The sequence below is a fragment of the Babylonia areolata genome, chromosome 17 (assembly GCF_041734735.1).
Source record: "Babylonia areolata isolate BAREFJ2019XMU chromosome 17, ASM4173473v1, whole genome shotgun sequence".
NCBI lineage: Eukaryota > Metazoa > Mollusca > Gastropoda > Neogastropoda > Buccinidae > Babylonia > Babylonia areolata.
Genome location: NC_134892.1, coordinates 17365505 through 17382372, shown reverse-complemented (window position 1 = coordinate 17382372; position 16868 = coordinate 17365505). Strand labels below are relative to the sequence as shown.

Below are 16868 nucleotides of genomic sequence, written 5' to 3'. Positions count from 1 at the left end.
GCAAGACATGTGTTGCGCTTTCACTTGTGGAAAGTGGAAATGCCGAAGCACACTGTTCTGGGCACTGCAATCCGCCATCTCACAGGAAGCGCCAAACTTGTCAGCTTACATATTTTGAATAATAATCCTATGGCTGTCCTTAATCTTGAAGTTGGTGCTGTGGACTTTCATAGCAACAAGAACTATACCATGGCTGTCCTTAATCTTAAAGTTGGTGCTGTGGACTTTCATAGCAACAAGAACTATACCAATAACGACGATACTAATCATAACGTTGACAATTTCACTGATAGTGATGCAAGATGAGTACGAATGCAACAACAACGAAGCAGACGATGACGATGTAGATGATTACTGCGATGACGAAGGTTACGACAGTGACGATACAGATGGGGGTGACCATAGGGAGGAAGACGAGGATGGTAAAACTGGGGAGGACACAAATGCTGACGACTTTGATAGCAATGTAGAAAGCACTGTCGGTTCACTTAGTTGTATGAGTAAAGACGTTCTATCGATGTCTTGCTTAGTTTTGAATGTATGTGAGGCGAAATCAAAATTATTATATCCCGACTTCCTGGATTTCGTTAGTGTGTTTTACTGAAATTAAACTTGCTGATACTGATAGTGTGCAGGTTAACGGTCATGCAGTACAGAGATACACATGAGCACAAATCTGATGGTGTTATAGTTCTGATAAGAAATTGTTTTGTACAGTATACTACCGTATTCGAAAAAGAGAGATTTGAGTAAAATTGACCTGTTGTGTTAAATAAATACCAGATCGTGAACCATAGCCTTTTCCAAAATGCTGTCTGTATTTTTGAAATTTGATAGTGTATTATTTGGTTCAGAAGTTGTTTTGCGCTGTGTACTTGAAACAGAGAGGTCACCATATTTTAACTAGAATGCCTATGTTCAGCTGAATTGATAACTTTTGTTTGATGGGTGACTTTAATAAACTCTAGAACAGGGCAGCTAAATAAAATTCTTGTTAGCAATAACCACGCTGATGATGATTGAGGCTTTGATGATATAGGTTTTCCAGTTAGAAATTCTGAAGACAAGCAAACAGATAACATGGGCTATAATCTAATCTAATTTTGTAGAACGTGTCAATCAGTTATGATGAACTGATGCTGGGGTGGGTAAATTCACATGCAAGAATGCGTCAGTGGTGGATTATATAATTGTTTCACAGAATATGATGCGAATTGTTAAACAGTTTTGTGTGATGGATTTTAATGAATTGTTTTCTGACGTTCATTGTCCAGTAACTTTGAAACTTATAATATCTGATATTTCACACAATTATCTTAGTTGACGACACACTTGACAATAACAATAGAAATGTTGGGTCTATTCAGACCGTTTATGTACAATGATAAATTCACTGAACAGTTTGATGACGCTGTAGTTAATTAACTAAAAAATCAATCAGATTTACTGCATAGATACCCTAAATCTGTTTCAGCAGACGCAATAGATTATGTAGTAAGTAGAGTGAATACAGTCTTGTTGGATAATGCCAACAACTGGGAATGGTTAAAAAGAAAAATAGGGCAAATATAAATTTTATAAAAAACCCACCAAAACCATTTGGAGAACCTTGGTTTAACGAGGAATTAAGGTTAAAAGAAAACAGTTTAATAGGGCTAAATGCAGAGCAATACGCATGGGTAAGTAACAAGAATGCCTTTTTGAATGCAGAAAGTAAAAGAAATGGAAAAGAGTATAAAAGATGTATGAAAAATGATTATAATCTAGACTTTGCTTCAAAACTCTGACAGATGCAGTCGAAGGATCCAAACACATACTGGGGTTTGTTCATCAGAAATAAGAAAAAGATTCAGATAAAATTGCCTGACTGCAAAATGTTTTATGACATGTTTAGAAATATGAGTCTGGAGGGTTGTGATAATGATGTGCATAATGATACTTTAGAAGAAAGTGTGCTAGAAAACCCTCTTCTGAATGATTTGATATCCAAAGCTGTAGCATGTGGATTAGGTTGTATTATAAATGAATTTCTCCAAGCCTCTAATGATAAAAATGTAATTGTATACGTTAATTTGTTCAGTCTTGTGTTGTTGACTGGCAAGATTCCATCTGACTGGACTGTAGGGATAATAAGACCGATATTCGAAAAAAAAAAAAAAAGAAAAAAAGAAAAGAAAAAAAAAGAGGCTCTTCTGATGATCCAAATAACTATCGTGGTATTACAATGTTATCTTGTTTTGGTAAGCTATTTACAAGTCTGAAACAATAAATTGATAATTCTGATATACTGGGACAGGAACAGGCTGGATTTCGAAGTGGTTTTCAACGTCAAACCATCTGCTTCCTTTATTTGGTATTGTTGATATTTTGTTATTTTAAAAAAGAGATTACATTGTGCCTTTTAGACTATGACAAAGCTTTTAACAAGGTTAACGGGACATATAATTGGTAAAATACTCCAAAACTATTTGTCCTGCTGATGGCACTGATTTTTCAGAGACAGCCACAGATTTGCAGGATGGTCCTACTGCCAGTAGACAGTACTGCGAGAAGTGGAAGTGAACTCTGAATACCAGAAAGTGTAAAGTAATAATTTTCTCTAGGGGCAAAGTAAGAACATATCCTGGGGTTGCTGTTTTTTTTTTTATCGATGACAAAATTGAGGTTATAGTACTTGGGACTGGCGCTTAATTACAATAATAGAATGCATGTTGCCCAGCGAGACCCATACGACCGTGCATCGAGGGCAGCGTTTGCACTTTTGAGGAAAACTAATCAAACCTCCTTGTTGACCTAATTATCGACTTATTTGATAAAACAGTTCTTCTTGTACTTACTTATGATTGTGAAATTTGGGGTTTTTACATATCTGATATTGTGGAAAAATTACAATTGAAATTCTACAAACTAGTTCTGAAACTTAGACAGTTGCTTTCTGGTTTAAGTGTGTTATAAACCTTGGTACTGCAAAACTATCTTCGATTGTTTACAAATGTCTCTTCAATTTATACATCACAAACATACACCAGAACCAATACCTAAAATGTATTCACAATATCCTGAATGAAATTGGGTTAAGTAGTTTTTGGTTAAACCAGCACAGCCTTGAAGTACATCCCACTTGAATCAAAGAGAAGGTTAACTGTTGTTTAAAAGGTCAGTTTTTGCAAGATTGGAAGAGACATATAGCTAATGATACTGTGTATATTAATTACAAGATGTTTAAGCCAAACTTTGGTCAAGATGCTTACTTTACTGTGTTACCAATTAACTGTGTAATCCAGTTAGATTTAAAACCAATAATGCTTTACCTGTTAATAGTCAGCGCTTCGATGATTTACCCAGAAACGAAAGAATCTGTGACAAATGCTCCCCAAAGGACATCACTGGTGAGTTTCACTATTTGTTTGTGTGTCCTTTTTTTTTAAAGTGTCAGACAAAAGTGTTTACCTACATATTTCTGAAAAAAAGAACACTTCAAACTTAAAGCACTTACTTCTTCTATTTGTAGTTCCTTTCGATAAAGTTATGTCTGGCAGAGGATGAATTAATTATTTATGTGTTGTTTCCGTGAGTGGGCTTTTTTGTTTCTCTTTGTTCTTTTGACATCACTCTTATTGTTTGTCTAGTATTGTAAAAGATGTATGTGTTTAACGTTTCAATGCCCCCAAAGGGCACAAGAAATAAGCTTTTTGCTTTTGCCTTGCCTTTGAATCACTTCAGCCATTGCATGTCTCACAGTTGTGTCTTTGAACTTGAAACTGCTGTTTGTTACCATTTGTATTTGTATTTCTGTCACAACAGATTTCTCTGTGTGAAATTCGGGCTGCTCTCCCCAGGGAGAGCGCGTCGCTATACTACAGCGCCACCCTTTTTTTCTTTTTCTTTTTTTTTGTATTTTTTCCTGCGTGCAGTTGTATTTGTTTTTCCTATTGAAGTGGATTTTTCTACAGAATTTTGCCAGGAACAACTCTTTTGTTGCCGTGGGTTCTTTTACGTGCGCTAAGTGCATGCTGCACACGGAACCTCGGTTTATCGTCTCATCCGAATGGCTAGCGTCCAGACCACCACTCAAGCTCAATGGACTTTAATGTAGCAGCTTGCTGCCAGATACCATCTCTTCCGATAACGTGATTCCCCACTCCTGTGGAGACAATAACTGATTTACAGGAGACCAGATCAGGATCTGACATTGCACATTCAACACATGGAATGGCATTCAAGAAGTTGCAAGAAACACTGAAAACCAGGCCAGACATCGGTGCATAGTGACACACAACCTTCATTGACACACCCACATAGCCTTCAGTATCAGCCTCCAGATCTCCAGCCACGATAAGGTGGTGCCTGTACTCAAAGTAGTTGACACTCATGCCCCCGTTCAGCTTACTGCAGATTATACTGCTATATCCAGATTCAAAAAGATTCTTACCAGATACAAGTCTTCTGTGAGCAACTAATTACAGAACTAGCAGGTTGGGTGTCTCAATGGAACGAATCTCGCCAGTATGCAGCCAGTGTGCAGGAGCACTCACCAGTTGACTGTATGCAACCCATTTTTCATCATGTCACAGACAGTATAACAGTGCAACACGTTCTGCAGGTGTCACTGAACGCAACAAGACGACTGGGTCAGGAGTATGTCATTGTCCCGTTTGACCTTGCCGCTGCAAATAAAGCACTGACGTGATGGTCATTGGGAAAATGCGGTCTGTCTTCGTACGTTTCACTTCACTTGTTCTTTCTTGGTACTCTGGGAAAACTCATGAGAGGAGAAGACTTTGAAGACATCATCGTTCAACCGACTATCTGCTCCACCGAAGCCTTAATGCCCGGGAAACAAACACCGTGCCATCAGAGCCCACATCAGTTTATATATTTGGGTCAGTAATGGAAAGTCTGTAGCGCTCAGGTACATTTTAGCAGGTCAGTCTTGATTGTTGAAGGCTGAGTAATGTATTATGAAGCTCTACAAACATCATATGAACTTGCCGTTCATTTTGACATGAACCATGCAGTTATGTAATCATCTAGAGAAAAACATGAATAACAGTTCAGTTTCGTTTAAGTTGCACACACACACACACACACACACACACATATCCGTACGCACATCACACATGCACGTACACACACACACACACACACACACACAGAGTTCCCTAAAGTTTAGATTGGAGACAAAAACTTACTTGGAAAAGATGTAGTCATTTCTGCATTTGTAGTGATGATTTGGAACTGCAGACTTCAGTTCCTCGATGATTGCGTCGCGTATTTCTACTTTTGGAATAAGGTACTTGTTGCATTCTTTGTATCGTTTAAAAAGCTCTTTTGTAAACAGCTCTTCTACGCTTTCCATTTCGGTCAAAACCAAGAAATGAATTACTGATTCATGACCCGGTCAAATGCAGTGATCACTCCTCGCCATGTCAAAATGTTTTGTGCTTAACGCTTTATGCTTCCATGGAAAAGGGAGATATTTCATGGTTGGAATATCAAATACAAAACGCTCAAATGACACAGGTCTAAACACACACACACACACACACACACACACACACACACCTGGGCAGTTTTTTTTGTGTGTGTTGTTTTTGTTTTTTTATAATAAAAGCTATACATATTCACTGAAACCAGCCAGTAAATCAGTGTACAATGGGTCACAAGATTTCGGAGAATTCCTGAAATCACTGGTTTCACAATCTTTATATAAAAAATTATATTACATTCAGCAATACATCTCTCTCTCTCTCTCTCTCTCTCGCTATATATATATATATATATATATATATATATATATATATATAAGAGACTAATACAAACTTACTACTTTTGTGGAAATGGAGAACTGGAAGCTAGGATAATCATGAGAACAGGGACTGAAAAGCTACAGATTCCAGGACAAGTTTGTGTACTTTACATGACGATGGATCAGGGTGAAACGACACAACTATGGCGATAATCAGATTTAAGACAACGTGTCGAAACTGGGCTTTCAGTCATACTATATCCATGCGTCTATCAGGCCCAAAGTATAACTACAGACATCTGTACTGATGCAAAGCAAAGTTGAGCTGCACTACAAAAAAAACAACAACAAAAAAACAAAAACAAAAACAATATATATATATATATATATATATATATATATATATATATATGTATATATATAAAATAAGAAAAACAAGAGAGGCAAGGCCTTCAAGACTCACTTGTGATACACTTAAAAAAATCTAATCGTTAAAATGTGTTCTGTATTTGTTATTATAAAGCTTCGGGTTAAAAAAAGAAAGAAAAAAGAAACTGTCTTACACAATACACTATCGTGGCTCCTTAACTGACGTTAAAAAATTTAAAATTTAAACATGCTTTTTTAAAGGGCGATAAATCGATTGCGGTATTCGCAGTGAGAACGCTGTTTAAATTATATTATTCTGGTGTATCTTGGCCATTCAAAAGATCTTTAAGGGGAATTAATAATTAATTAATAAATAGGGGAATTAATAAATAGTCCGCGGTAAAGGAGACGTGGCTATCGCCGCAACCACACTGCAACATTTAGCCGTTTTCTCTGGATCTAGATAGATGTACAAGTTTAGTTACACCCGACGGGAATGTACGACACAATCGATTAAGTTCTCTTTTATGTTCATTCTAGTTTTATAGTTTTAAAGTTGATATGAAAATTGAGTATTTTGTTAAACTAATAACATGTACATGTACAAGTACTTCTAAACGTCGTATGAAGTGAAAAGGACCATTTTGAGAAAAGTCAAGACTGGAAATTTTTACGTTTCATCAAGAGTAATAACTCATGGTTTATTATTTTCAACTGTGAATTCCTACTGATTTTGTTGATATTTTTATGGCAGTTTGGGGCATAATCCAGTAAGTGATTAGGAGTTCACAAATCTTTCTCTGAATAAATATTTAACGGTCTCCTTCTCCAAATTTCCATCACATGTTATCGTGTATTGTCGATTGAATATATGATTAAACGGGGAGGTCAACTACTTAAAACAAAATGGCGTCCTTCGCGTTCGCGAGGAATATGAGCACGCGCTTTGAATATGTATAAATATGTGTACACAATTGATTTTTGCCCATGACCTTCAGGGCTCAGCCAATAGATATATAAAGGCCACTCGTAGTATTGGTTTTAGTATTTTCCGAAAAAGACCACTTGGGCGAATGAACATAGTGAAAGCCCTGTACACTGGGAGTAAAACACACAAGCTTTTTATGTATTGAGAATAATTTCAAAATGTAATGTTTAAGATGAGAAAGATCAGTTTAAAGCAAATTAACCCCCGCTAGCATTAATTACAGATCAATTTCCCTTTTTTTAATAGCTGCACCAAAGACATGCACCAGAAATATAACTTCCATGCTTAGGTGCAATATTGTTTTAAACAAGATGACTGGAAAGAACTGATTTTTTCCTATTTTTATGCCAAATTTGGTGTCAACTGAAAAAGTATTTGCAGAGAAAATGGCAATGTTAAAGTTTACTATGGACACATACACACACAACCGAACATCCGGTTAAAACATAGACTCACTTTGTTTACACAAGTGAGTCAATGAAAATAAAAACACGCAAAAGTAAAGTGGATTATCCTTGACTTCGTAGTTCTTATTTGAGCATACTCAACTAGCTCTGGCTAAAACTAGCTTTGGTTCGAATATTTTCTTTTCTTTTGTTGAGACATACAGCGCATATTCTTGAAGCTCTATGCGCTTTACAACAGCACTAAAAACATTCACTCAAACATCCCCACACAAGCATATGCATATAATTTGAAACATAGGGAAGAGAGAACCATTAAAATAGGTCATGTCATTGATTAAATCAAGAAATGTATCAGATATAAAAAGATAAAAACGAAATAATAACAACTAAAATGTAGACAATTAAAAGATGCACACAAGCATGCATGCGCATACATACAAAAAACGCGCGCGCGCACGTACGCACCGACAAACGCACGCATACCCAGACACACTACTCACGCACTCACGCAATGACAAACACATACACGCACCTACAGGCATATACACACACAAACACAGATCAACAATCAAATAATGCAAACTAACTACGACATTACATGATAAAACAGTTCCTGCTAAGCATTTCCTCGGAGAAACTTTGTACTTTACATATATAGATTAAAACTTGAAAGATGAAACAAATGTTTACACACACACACACACACACGAATGACAAACAATATCCACCTAAGCCGCTAAACAAAAAGGAAAACGAATTGGAAATATGGACAGGCTAAAAAAAAAAAATTAAAAACAAAAAAACAAAAACTTGTTTCCGCCTCATTGTAATGTATGGGGGAATGGGACCGGAGGGAGTGGGGTAGTGTAGGTTTTCAGTACAAGGTAGCCGAGAACTATCACTCCCCTTGTTTCCGCAAAGGTGTATTGCAGAAGGATGGAAGGGGTTTAATTAAGAAAAAGCTAGCCCAGTGCTAGCCCTCCCCGATGCTTCCGGCATGTTGTGACGAGATGGGAAGGATTCAATGCATGCACAAAACAACCCCCTTTCTTCTTCAGTAGCTTCTGTCTCTGATCGAAGATAGCGGCCATATAAGTATCAATAATAATAATTATGGTAAGAAAAAGGAGGAGAAGAAGGAGAACAAAAACAACAATAATAATGATTTTTTAATGTTTCATTTAAATCGTAAAATAGGGATAAATTCCAACGTGGGGGGGGGGGGGTGTCTCTTGACTTGACAAAAATTATCTTGTTAACTGAGGGAGGTGCGAGGAGCCGGGGGTGGGGGTGGGGGTAGGATGGGGGAGAAAGCAGAGGAGCCTGGGAGAGGGGTTGGGGGGGGCGGGGGTGGGGGTGGGGGCTAAGGTGACTTCAGATGAGGAAATGACAACAGGGGAAAACACTTGCTGCCAGTTTCATTCAGTTTTGTAGCAATTGACATGGGGTTAGGTTGATTTTTTGTTTGTTTTTTTGGTGGGGGGGCGGGAGGGGGCGGGTGGGGGGGGGGGACGCGGGGTGGGGGGGTTCTTTGTCGCTTGTTACACACACACACACACACACGCATAATTATATATATACATATTTATATTTACACACACACACCGAAACGGATGTTTATTTCATGTCCAAACATGAATCAATAAATGAGTCATGAAAATGACAACAAAACAAATAAGATGAAGCCAAAGCAAGCAAGCAAACTGGAGTTCAAAGAATTTTTTATATATTATTAATCACAAAAACTTACATGGCAAAATAACTTGGAAAAATGATAAGAACCGACCCAACATCCTAACTATGAGCACAATGCACCAACAGAAAACCTTTTCTGCTTAATTAGTGTTAGGTTACCAGGAGGCCACACACCAGAGACCCTGCACTGCTGCGGTGTCACTTTGGTGGTGTTCAGTAGTGCCTGTTCTGATTTAACGTACTTAGGACATCACCAACTAAGCCCCCTCCTGAAGACAGTAATGACTTAGTCACGGATCCAGAATTAGTGCTTCACCTCCCACCCCTCCCCAAAGAGTGGAGACCGCCACCACGTCCCTTCAACGACAGTCGGTCCCTCATGAATCAGCCGACCTTGACAAGACTCACCCCATACATGTAAGTGGAGGGTTATTGAAACTGAGGTAACCATGAGAGCAGGGCATGAAAGGCCACATAATCTGGGAATTTTTGTTATATATTGATGATGACGAAGAAAGATGATGATGATGATTATAATGACGATACTGCTCTGGAGGTCCAGTTAGGTCTGGGATTACGTGACAAGGCTGTACCCTACGCTTCCTATCATAATGATATCATGGCTTAACCAGGCCCGAGAGATACAGACACGTGCGGTGTTGGTCATGAAATAAGAGCAGTACACCCAAAGACGCATCCATAAAGTGGTCCCAATCTTCCAATTTAAGCCCACAGCACATTTAACTCTGGGCTGGAGCCCCCCCCCCCCCCCCCCCCCCCCCCCCTTCGCTGCGATTCGAAAAAGCGTCCTCTCAACCGTCAGTCCGCGACGTTAACCACTTCACCAAAGTGGCTAGTCACATACAGAATACTTTGTCAACAGGTAATGCCACATACGTGTACAAAATATAATACTGAACACTCGGTAAGGATCAGACTTTGAACACATTGTGACGAGAAAGAAAAAGTATTTCATTCAAGACAAAATTGTCATATCATGTTCCTTGTTCACAAACCAATAATTTGAAAATCCATTCATGAAAATTTTATGGGATAGTGAGTAACAATGAACAATTAACAAAGACTACGTCTAACATCAACCATAAACGGGACATGGGAGGAAAATGTTACATCACTCGATTAGTGTGGAAACGACACAAAATGAACAGTCAGTAATGAGATTAAACCCCCGTGAGCCTCGATAACAGTCCTGTGATGTCTCCTCGTGCTGCAAATGATGTTTCTTTGCTGCTGGGGAATCCTGTCCCAGTCCTCCTTGAGAGCAATCCCAAGCTCAGGTAATATACGAGATTGTTTGTTATGTGCATACAGAGCGTGTCCAATTATGTCCCAAACATATTCAATATGATTCTTTCAAAAGCCCAAGGCATGTACGAGGCTGGCTGTCATGTACATACACAACTTGTCCAATGATGTCACAAACATAAGCAATCTAATTTTTTTTAATCCCTCGTCCTGTGTGTGGTGACGACCAACGGGACGACTTTATAGTGCCTGCGTGGCTCAACACCATCGCTATGGTGGAGGCTCAATCATGGTGTGGGGCTGAATTTCCACACAGGGTCAAACCGACCTGTGTGTTGCAGAACAGCACCATGCAGCCAGGTACTGTGATGAGATCCACCCCATCCTCAAACCCTCATGGAGGACAAAGCCTGCCTTCACCTTGCTCATGTTGTCCACCAGAACCTTCAGGACGAGGAAATAGGACGAATGGAGTGACAGACACGTATTTCGGACCTGAATCCAGTTGAAAATATTTGGCATACCATTGGACAAGCTGTGCGTCGTTTCCACACCAATGTCCATTAATCGAGTGAGATTGCTTTTTCCTCCTATGTCCTGTTTATCAATTTTGGCGGTAGCCTATGTTGTGTGTTCTTTTTTTTTTTTTTTTTTTTTTTTTTTTTTTTGACAAGGAACAGGATTTTGTGTGGAATAAAAAAAAAAATTTATCTTATTTTCACAATATGTTTAATGTTTGATCTGTAGTGAGTGTTGAGTGGTATACTTTGTCAACAGACAGCGTTAGACGTATAAAATACTTCGTCAACATTGTGTCACAAGTACGAAATACCTTGTTAACAGGTAGTGTCACACAACTGTACAAAATACTTTGTCAACAGTCAGTCACACTACATAATACTTTGTCAACAGGTAGAGTTGCACATACATAACACTTTGTCAACAGGTAGCGTTGCACATACATAACACTTTGTCAACAGGTAGCGTTGCACATACATAACACTTTGTCAACAGGTAGCGTTGCACAAACATAACACTTTGTCAACAGGCAGCGTTACACATACATAACACTTTAACAAGCAGCATTACACATACGTAATAATTTGATAACAGGCGGTGTCACACTTACAAAGTACTTTGTCAACAGGCAGCGTTGCACAAACAAAATACTTTAACAACAGCCAGTATAATGCTACAAAATACTTTAACAATAGGCAGCATTACACTACAACTACTTTAACAACAGGCAGTGTCACACTACAACTACTTTAACAACAGGCAGTGTCACACTACAACTACTTTAACAACAGGCAGTGTCACACTACAACTACTTTGACAACAGACAGTGTCACACAACTATTTTGACGACAGACAGTGCCACACTACAACTATTTTGACAACAGGCAGTGTCACACTACAACTACTTTGACAACAGGCAGTGTCACACTACAACTACTTTGACAACAGACAGTGTCACACTACAACTACTTTGACAACAGGCAGTGTCACACTACAACTACTTTGACAACAGGCAGTGCCACACTACAACTACTTTAACAACAGGCAGTGCCACACTACAACTACTTTGACAACAGACAGTGTCACACTACAACTACTTTGACAACAGGCAGTGTCACACTACAACTACTTTGACAACAGGCAGTGCCACACTACAACTACTTTAACAACAGGCAGTGCCACACTACAACTATTTTGACAACAGGCAGTGCCACACTACAACTATTTCGACAACTGGAAGTGTCACACTACAACTACTTTGACAACAGACAGTGTCACACTACAACTACTTTGACAATAGGCAGTGCCACACTACAACTATTTTGACAACAGGCAGTGTCACACTACAACTACTTTGACAACAGGCAGTGTCACACTACAACTACTTTGACAACAGACAGTGCCACACTACAACTACTTTGACAACAGGCAGTGTCACACTACAACTACTTTGACAACAGGCAGTGTCACACTACAACTACTTTGACAACAGACAGTGCCACACTACAACTACTTTGACAACAGACAGTGTCACACTACAACTACTTTGACAATAGGCAGTGCCACACTACAACTACTTTGACAACAGGCAGTGCCACACTACAACTACTTTGACAACAAGCAGTGTCACACTACAACTACTTTGACAACAGGCAGTGCCACACTACAACTACTTTGACAACAGACAGTGTCACACTACAACTACTTTAACAACAGGCAGTGTCACACTACAACTACTTTAACAACAGGCAGTGTCACACTACAACTACTTTAACAACAGGCAGTGCCACACTACAACTATTTTGACAACAGGCAGTGTCACACTACAACTACTTTGACAATAGGCAGTGTCACACTACAACTACTTTGACAACAGGCAGTGCCACACTACAACTACTTTGACAACAGGCAGTGTCACACTACAACTACTTTGACAACAGGCAGTGCCACACTACAACTACTTTAACAACAGGCAGTGTCACACTACAACTACTTTGACAACAGGCAGTGTCACACTACAACTACTTTAACAACAGGCAGTGCCACACTACAACTACTTTGACAACAGGCAGTGCCACACTACAACTACTTTAACAACAGGCAGTGTCACACTACAACTACTTTGACAACAGGCAGTGCCACACTACAACTACTTTGACAACAGGCAGTGTCACACTACAACTACTTTGACAACAGGCAGTGCCACACTACAACTACTTTGACAACAGACAGTGTCACACTACAACTGCTTTGACAACAGACAGTGTCACACTACAACTACTTTGACAACAAGCAGCATCACACTACAACCACTTTGAGAACAGGCATCATTATACTAGAACTACTTTGACAACAGACAGTGTCACGCTACAACTACTTTGACAAGTGTCACACTACAACTACTGTGACAACAGGCAATGCCACACGAACAAAATATTTTGCCAACAGGCAGTGTCCACATGTGCAAAAATATTAGTCAACAGGACGTGTAACATGTGCACAATATTTTGTCAACAGTGTCCACGCAAACAAAATATTCTGTAAAATTGCAATGTTCAAATTCTGGTACAGAATTTCACCTTGCGTGATATTCTTTACTGACAGGTCACATATCTCCATGTCCACTTCAGAACAAACTTTCGCCATTTGTGAATGTACGGTTCTGGATCGAATCACACTGATCACTTGAATAATGTGATTTGGGAAACAAGACTGAGTTGGGAAGATGAGTATACCAAAATGATGATCACCAGCTGATTTGGGTTTAGCATCTCTGAAACTGTCAAAATCAAGAACATTTTACATGACAAGTTTAGCACAAGTTCAGGTGGTAGGTATCATTTGGGTTGTCATGCTGGTGTTAGAGCTGCCATTTCTTCTTGTATGTTTGGTAATGAGTTGGTTTCATCATAGGCCACCAAGTCGTTGGTCTGCTCGTCGGGCGCAATAGCCGAGTGGTTAAAAGCGTTGGACTTTCAATCTGACCGTCCCGGGTCAGAGTCTCGGTAACGGCGCCTGGTGGGTAAAGGGTGGAAATTTTTCCGATCTTTCAGGTCAACATATGTGCTGACCTGCTAGTGCCTGAACCCCCTTTGTGTGTACTCACACGCAGAAGTTCAAATACACACATTAAAGTTCCTGTAATCCATGTCAGTGTTCGGTGGGTTATGGAAACAAGAACATACCCAGGATGAACATCCCCGAAAACGGAGTATGGCTGCCTACATGGCGGGGTAAATAAACAAAACGGTCATGCACGTAAAATGTTACATGTCTCTCTGAGCGTGTATGTGGCGTGACTGAAACCTGACTGAATGACCCAGGAAACGAATGATGAGCGCCCAGTGGCAGCCGTCAGTCGGCTCTACCCAGGTACGCAGCCTGTTGTGCAAATGACCCCGTGTTTGTAAAGCGCTTAGAGCTTGGTCTCCCACTGCGGATAGGCGCTGTATAAGTATCCATATCATTCATTCATTCATTATTCCTTCTGGGTGATTCCTGATTTCTTGCTGCTTCGCAGTTGGCTGCTGTTTCCATTGTGTACATGTAGTTTGTTCAGACTATCACTGTGTCAGTATTGGTGACAACACTGAATGACTGCAAGAGATGTGCGTTTCATTTGTGAACATAGCAAGGACACCGGCTTGCGAAAATAAGTCAAATACAATGTCATGAATATCACCATTATCATCACCATCGTCATCGTCGTTGTTTGGCGAGGTGGTCGTCGTTCTTTCAACAATAGAATACATGTACAGTTAGGTACGAGGGTCATTCAATAAATAAGGTGAATTTTTCGGTATAAGGACTTCTAATACAGATAGAAGCTTACTTTTTTTTTTTTTTTTTTTTTTTACTTCTTTTTCACATGGATTTAATTTGTTTTGCAGATTAAAAAAAAAACTTTGAGAGTTTTGGCGATTAACAAAGATGGCCGACCAAGAAGCATGCTCCAGGATTGAACAGCGGTCAGTTATCAAGTTTTTGGTTGCTGAAGGGTGCAAACCAGTTGAAATTCATAGGAGAATGTTAACTGTGTATGGTGCCACATGTTTCAGCCGAAAAAATGTCTACAAGTGGGCTAAATTGTTTAAAGAAGGACGGAGCAGTGTTGAGGATGAAGACAGGCCTGGACGGCTTACAGAAGTGAGGTCTCCTGAGGTGATCGAATCAGTCAATGACCTCATTCAGTCTGACAGAAGGGTGACAGTGGATGACATTGCAAGGACTTTGAGCTTATCTGTTGGGACAGCACACAAAATTGTCCATGATGACCTTGGCTACTCGAAGGTCAGCTGCCGGTGGGTGCCAAAGATGCAAGGCCTCACACAGCAGCCCGAACGGTGCAGACCATCAACGAGCTGGGCTGGGAACTGTTCCCTCATCCCCCTTACAGCCCAGACCTTGCCCCTTCAGACTTTCACCTGTTTGGTCCCTTGAAAGCGTTCACGAGAGGCACAAAGTTTGAAAGTGACGATGAAGTCAAAAGTGTTGTGAGCGACTGGCTGAGACATCAGTCCAAAGATTTTTACGCTGAGGGAATACGGAAGCTTGTGCACAGATGGGAAAAGTGTGTGACAGTGCTGGGAGACTACGTTGAAAAAAAGAAAGAAAAAAAGTAAGCTTCTATCTGTATTAGAAGTCCTTATACCGAAAAATTCACCTTATTTATTGAATGACCCTCGTATGTCAAAGACTAGACCCACTTTCTTACACCACCACCACCAGAACACATCGCTACCATTATCAAAACTAGCCCCGTCATTGGAATAAGATGTGGGTGTTGGGATCAGCTTTACCTCCCTAATTCACCTTGTACATCTATAATAACAAAAAGTGACTGATCAGACCCGACCAAAATCATACATTCACATGTGGTGATGATTTGTTCCACAGTGGACATTAAACAAGTCAACTGTTGACACAAAATTCAGCCCGGTACCAAGGTATTTCATACCGCGTCGCCATCCTGCAACAAGCAGTCACACTGGCACGCACAAAATGTTTTGTCGTCAAGATGTGTCACACGCACAAAATGCTTTGTCGTCAAGATGTGTCACACGCACAAAATGTTTTGTCAAGATGTGTCACACGCATAAAATGTTTTGTCGTCAAGATGTGTCACGCATAAAATGTTTTGTCGTCAAGATGTGTCACACGCACAAAATGTTTTGTCATCAAGAAAAGTCACATGCACAAAATGTCTTGTCATCAAGAAAAGTCACACGCACAAAATGTTTTGTCATCAAGAAAAGTCACACGCACAAAATGTTTTGTCATCAAGATGTGTCACGCACAAAATGTCTTGTCATCAAGATGTGTCACACGCACAAAATGTCTTGTCATCAAGAAAAGTCACACGCACAAAATGTTCTGTCATCAAGAAAAGTCACACGCACAAAATGTTTTGTCATCAAGATGTGTCACGCACAAAATGTCTTGTCATCAAGATGTGTCGCACGCACACATTTTTTTTTTTTTTTTTTTTTTTTGTCAACAGGCAGTGTCTATGCGCTCATGTTTGTCACATAAAGAGTTACAGGTACAAAACACGTCTGTCAAATAAAGGAAATGTCACAGGTATACCCTGTAATTTTTATTTTATTTATTTATTTTTTTTAAAGAGACATGTTGATCACACACAGACTGTATCGTACTACAAAAAAGACAAGTTTGTCACCGCAACAGTGTCAACGGTACAAAACACGTTTGTCACATACCGGTAGTATCCAGGTAGCTGCATCTGCCACCCACATTAAACAACAGCACACATGTCGCTATGTCATGTCCGTGCCCAAGTGGTCGTCGCCATAGTGATCTCACCACAACCACGACTGCAAGCAGCCGTTTTCACTGCTCACTGGGGATGGGAATT

At 39.7% G+C, this 16868-nt stretch overlaps 1 protein-coding gene across 1 annotated transcript in view; it reads right to left on the bottom strand.

Moving 5' to 3' along the window:
* The window catches only part of LOC143291503 (high affinity cGMP-specific 3',5'-cyclic phosphodiesterase 9A-like), a 171524-nt gene that overhangs the window by 154172 nt on the left and 484 nt on the right, over positions 1 to 16868 (bottom strand). The window lies entirely within an intron of this gene.